Here is a 6,538-nt window from a genome sequence, read left to right as displayed (position 1 = left end):
TCCCCTTAGAAAGGAATCACCTACAACTACAACCCATCTTTTCTTCCTCACGGAGGTGGTTGTGATGTCTTGTTTAAGCCTTTCTGACCCTGTCAACACCTCTGGTGTAGCTGGACTTTCATCCTCATCACATGTTGACTGGCATTCCACCTCCAGAGCCTCAAACATACTGTACAGAGGCACCTGGGAGAGTGAGATGGACAGGGATGGATTTCATCTGCTGCCCAAGTGAGGACTTGACTTTTTATCCATTTACTCCTTTCTTTGGAACTACTGTTTTCTGCCTGCTGGGGGGAAGATACAGGAGACCCTTGATCATATTTTTTTCTGATGGTTGTTCCTCTCTCAGGGAGGCAGGTTCTACCAGCCTGTCTCCTTCTCAGACTCCCTGATGCTCCCTAACCATCCTGCTTCCTCTCTTTAGCTGTGCCACTAGGCTGAGCAAATCACCCACCTGGTCACACAGGTGTTGTTTGTGCTGCTGTCCAATTCCAAACCCAACAGAGTGTCCTGGAGTCACCACGACTGGTCCTCTCCATGCTTCCACCCAGCTGGCAGCACCAGATAGAAAGGTAAACAGGAGTTGGGAATTTTAGCAAAGGGTCAAAGCAAATAAATGACAATTCTGCTTGAAATGGGCCTTTGCACTGACTGGTGCATGGCACAGCAGGAGCTTCAGGTGGAGTCAGAAAAGCTGCAGAGTGAAGTGTTTGGCCTTTGTTGGTATCATTTCCAGAAAGTACGGATAGTGAAGGACCATGGAAGAAGGGACTTTTGGTATTGCATCCAGGTTTTAGAGATTAAAACCATCTTCAAGGACAGGTTACCAATCCAGCAATGACAAAGAGCGGAACCATGGATTAAATGCCTGAATAGTCATTAATGTTAAGGCAATAGGAACACAGGTAGTCAGCAGTTCTTGAGAAGCATCCAATAGGGTGTGTTGAATACTCATCCAATTTTAGATGGTTCCACCTATGCTAATTGCTATTTCCACCTAGGCTAATTTGTTTTTTCACTGGAACATACAAGTTTTCTTTTGCTCAACACCTTAATTACATGTGAACCATTCTTATGTAACTACAGCTTTTTCAGGTTTCTGTGATGCAGCTGATTTCCTTCAGATGCAGATTCACATCCTTCATTCAGGCAAGGGCATCTTGACACTCTCTTCCTCTGATAGCCCTGATGTAGGGGCTGATACTTATATGGTCCTGAAAATTTGTCTTGCTTACTAAAAGTATACAGAACTGTATGTACAAGCATTGACTTCTAACTGGTGTTGGTACACTCATGGCAGTAGTGGTGTGAGTTTGACTTCACGGGTGCTTCTAGGCTATGAGGCTAGAGGATTTTTTAAGGGCAGGACAGGCAGGGGAAGCTTGCAGAGGGATTAGGGTCCATGGTCCCAGCTGTGGTCTGTTAGCATGAAGGCTTCATCTACACTGGGAGACACCCAAGGACAACGGTTGCCCCTCACTGGTGCTGCTCTGCCTATGATGGCCGTGGCACAGGCTCCTGCTGGTATGACTTCAGGGAAAGGGGAATAGCAGGGATTATTGCCAACACTGGGTGAACCAGGCTGGTGCATTTGGGGTGTGGGCCATGCTGCACCACAAGATGGGTCCTGACATGTTTTATGCAGTTGTGAATCAAGTTGTGAATGCTGGACCCAAAGGCTGGTGTGGGGCTCTTGGGCACAGTGCTGAGCACTGGTTCATGTACTTTTTATGTATGGCATAAATGTAACCCTCACCTATATTTCAACATAAATAAACCCCTGCTATTAAGGTTTTAAGTTACAAGCTTTATCACGTTCCTTGTGACTGAATCTATTTGCTGCCTCTGCATTTCCTATGCCAGAACAGTGGTTATTTTATCAAGTGCTTTGCTCTTGTGTCTGCTGGAGGAAACTCTTGCAGAGGAGGACATTGGTAACAAGACATTGCTTGCTATTTTGGGAATGTGGTGGATGCATAGACTTTGGGTATTTTTTCTTTGCTTTTTAAAATGTGGATTGAAAGGTATTTTGATGATGAGGATCTCATCTTGATGCACAACCTGTTGCAGACACATAAATCTCATCAAGATGAGATCAGATAGGGTCACCTGCAGGAAACCTTTTCCATGAGCCCCTGCCTCCATCTGCTCTTGAGCCCTTGATGACACCTTCAGTGACTGGAAGTGATTCTGTTAACCTTGAGCCTTACACTGCTTTTTCTAGACAAGTTTTCTCTTTCAATTTGGAATCAACAGGAAGCAAGAGAAAAGACTTTTACAACAGGCTCTCTTGGGATGCTGGGGTACTTGTGCTCCCTGGCGTCTTTTCTGATGCTAGAAAACTTTCCTGACTAATGCTGCCTATTCTGCTCCAAGGTCTCCATCTCTACTGACATCACCAGGCAGAAATCAGATTCAGTACCTGAGTTTTCTGTGCCAAAGGTGAGCTGTGAAGTGGCACCACCGTGGCTTGGGTTTGGCCATATGGTAACTTAGCAACCACAGGTATTTACAGGAGGGTGGAAACCGGGTGCTGACTTCCTTTGGTCCATGGTTTAACTCCAGCCAAGCCCCAGGCAGCTGCTCACTCACTCCCCCACCAGTGAGATCAGGGAGAGGATTGGAAAGGTAAAGGCCAGAAGACTCACGTGTTGAGACAGAGACCACTTAATAGGGAAAGCAAAAAGCCACACACACAAGCGAAGCAAAACAAAGAATTAATTAATTCACTGTTTCCCATGGGCAGGCAGGTGTTCAGCCATCTCCAGGAGAGGAGGGTTCCATGACATTAACAGTGACTTGGGAAAACAAACACCATCACTCCAAACATCCCCTCCTTCCTCCTTCTTCCTCCCCTGACTTTATATACTGAGAATGAAATCAATATGCTCTGGAATATCCCTTTGGTCAGTTTGGGTCACCTGTCCTGGTTCTGTCTCCTCCCAACCTCCCCCGCACACCCAGCTTCCTCACCAGCATAGCCATAGGAAAAGCAGGAAAGGCTCTGTGCAAAGCCCTGCTCAGCAATAACAATAACATCTCTTTATTAACAACCTTGTGTTCAGCACAAATCCAAAACACAGGCTCTGACCAGCCACTGGGAAAAAACTACCTCTACCCCAGCCAAAACCAGCACACCTTTGTACACAAAGGGCAGGTGCTGGTTGCTGTAGGGCGTACATGAAAGCTGCTCTGTCTCTAGAATGCATTTGGTGATTACATCTTCTATCTCATACAGGCTAGTTTCTCCTGCAAATGACATCCGAAAGACAGTGCATATAGATGTTTTTGCAAACCTAGCGTGGGATAATTAAATCAGAGTTCTCTTGTTTTCATGTGTCAGATCACATCAACATAATTCTATAGCATACAGGGCGTACACACAGTACCTGTCTGTAGCATATGGAAACGAGACTCACACGCTGAGAGCAAAATGAATCTGTTTATTGCAGAGTAAAGACAGTACAGCCTCACTTAGGGTGAGAATCTTTGTTCAGCCCTTCACACACAACCTGGCTGTAGGCCTGTAATAAATCCATTGGCCTGACAGTTTGCTCAAGGTTTGCAGGCTTTCAAAGAGACAGGATGCCTTTCCTGTTCTCAGTGTGTCATCTAGGTTCTTCCGTGCCTCCCAGGAATTTTCTGCAGTGTTAGGCTTTGCTGTTTCCTTTCACCAGTCACTGCATTAAGAGCAATCATCATGGGATTAACTAAAAGGTTTTTATTAGAGATAAAACGATGAACAAACGGTGATTAATTGATATCTGAATGAAAATCAAATGGTAATCAAAGGGTGATTGGGTATGTATTGTGTCTGGCTGAGATGAAGTTCATTTTCCCCTAGCAGCCCTCACAGGGCTGTGCTCTACGCTGGTAGCTGAAAGGTGTTGATAACTCCCCAGAGCTTTGGCTCCTGCTGAGCAGGGCTGGCACAGCACCAGCACTGCCTCTCCAACATTCCCTGCCCATCAAGGGGCTGGAGGTGGGCCAGATGCTGGGACGCACAAAGCTAGGACAGCTGACTCAGACTGACCAGAGGGGTATTCCATACCAGATGACATCAGCTCAGATAGAAAAGCAAGAAAATGAGGAGGAAGAGGACACATTTGTTTTTTTTACAATGTTTGCCTTCCATAGCAACTGCTCTGTTCCTAAGGCCCTGCTTCCTGATGGGAAGTAGAAAATGATTTTATTTTTTTCATTTCTTTGCTTGTGCATGTGCAAACTTCTGCTTTTGCTTTGGTAAACTGACTTACCTCAATCTATAAGATATTTCCATCTTATCTTCTCTCCCTTTTCAGCTGAGGAAGGGAGTGATAGAGAAACTCAATGGGCACCTTGCCTCCAGCCAAAGTCAACTCCACCACAGGGAAATAGCTGAATTTGTGACTTGATGATGACTTAAATGATGATTCACACAGTGATACACTGCTACTTCTTACACTTGTAACAACAGCTGGATAATGTCACTAGGATATGGTATAACTCTGGGCCTAAGGAAAACTGTCACTTACCTTGCTGGGGATATCAGATGCTGGGTGAGGGGTCTCAGTCTTGAGAAGTAACCTTGAGGGATATCCCTGCTCAAGCTGCATCAAGTCTCAAGCTGTGCCAGGGGAGATTCAGGTCTTCATCAGCAGGAATTTTTTCAAAGAAAGGGCGATTAAACACTGGAATAGGCTGCCCAGAGAGGTGGTGGAGTCACAATTCCTGGAGGTGTTTAAGAAAAGACTGAATGTGTGTGTCAGTGACATGATCTAGTTGACATGGTTGTGTTCAGTCACAGGTTGGACTCTGTAATCTTGGAATCTCCAACCCAACTGATCCTGTGGTTGTGTGCTTTAGGGGAGATCACTGCCATGCTGCCTCCAGGAGAACACAATGGGCTGTACAGATTTTTATAAAGTGATTGTCTCATAGCCTGCCCCACCCTGGTGTACGTGCAGGAGTGCAGCCATTGCTGCATTAATCATGTCCACTCTCAGCTCAGCCAATACTCTTCACTCCTGGTAAGACGCAGCCCAGGCGCTTCCATTCCTGCAAATGTGTAACCCAGCACAACTCCAGATCTGTCAGCAGGGTGACACAGGGCTCTTGTCAGAGCTGCCTGAACCACTGTGCTGTTCATCCACCTAGAGCAAGCTGGAGGGAGATGTGGAGGCCGGGAGGGCACTGGCTGCCAGGGGAAGCTGCTGTCTCACATGGCATCAAAGCTCTTGTGCGGATGGGCAGGGAGCTGGGTGCTGGGCAAGCCCCTGCGTGCTGGAGAGGGACAGGCTGCACTCCCAGCACAGCAGCTGGCACAGAATACAGGAGTTAAAATCCTTCCCCACCCTGAAAACCAGGTTACTGTGGCAGGGGTTCAGCTTTTGCAAAGGCTGATTTGGTAACAGGTAAAACAACAACATTCAGTGGCGCTGAACCCCACAGATCAGAGCTCAGTCCTCCAGCAGAGAAGGACCAGGCTGAGGAACGTATTTAAACAACGTGGGCATACAGGACTCCATGGGAGCTGCTGGGATCCATTCCTGGATGTGAGGAGAGCTGACAGGTGTCAGAGAGAGGCTACTCTCAAAGCCCCGTGAATGGTGGTGGTGATCCTGAGGCCTGAACATCACTCCTGTCTTCAGGAACAGCAAGGAGGAGGATGAGGAAAGCTGTAGGACAGCCAGCCTCACCACAAACCTCAGGAAGGTGATGAGACAAATAGACCTGGAAACCACTCCCAAGCACACAAAGAACAAGAAGGTGCTTGGAAGTACTCAGCATGGATTTACTAAGGGAAGCCCAAACCTAATACACTGGCTCAACAGTGGGGCCCAGGGACCATGATCAGCACCATGGTGTCCAGCTAGAGGCCAGTTCTAGTGGTGCACTCAGGGGTTGATACTGGGGCCAGCAGTGTTCAGTGTCTTTGCTAATGACCAGGGCAATGGACCCCCAGCAGTTTGCAGGCGATACAAACCCACAAGGAGCAGCTACAGAGCAGAGGGCTGTGCTGCCATTCAGGGGGACCTGGACAGGCTGCAGAAGTGGTACAACATGAAGTTCATGAAGTCCAGCTACTGCTGGGAAACAGCTTGGCAGAGGAGTTCCTGGGAAAAAGTTTTTTCCCCCAGATTTCCGTGGAATCCTGGGAAAAATCAGTTCACTCCTGCAGCAGTGACCACCAGCCTTCTGGGATGCCTCAGGTAGAGCTGATGGCTCTACATCTTCCAGCAGGTGGAGGAGATGACCCTTCCATTGGCTCAGCCCTGGCAAGAGACATCTGAGTGCTGAGTTCCCCAGTATGACAGACAAGGGCACACTGAAGGCCTATGGAGACGATTAACAGCTTGGAGCTCCTGTCATATGAGGAGAGGCTGAGAGAGCTGGGACTGCTCAGCCTGGAGAAGAAGGGCTAAGAGGGATCTTATTCATGTGGATAAATATTTAATGGATGGAGAGAGTAAAGAACAGTGACAGTCAGTGACAGGAGGCAATGGGCAAGAACTGAGACATGGAAAATTCCATTTTAACATAAGAAAAAACTTCTTTC

Source organism: Prinia subflava, chromosome 1 (assembly GCF_021018805.1).
Source record: "Prinia subflava isolate CZ2003 ecotype Zambia chromosome 1, Cam_Psub_1.2, whole genome shotgun sequence".
Classification (NCBI taxonomy): domain Eukaryota; kingdom Metazoa; phylum Chordata; class Aves; order Passeriformes; family Cisticolidae; genus Prinia; species Prinia subflava.
Note: the sequence above shows the minus strand (reverse complement) of the source record.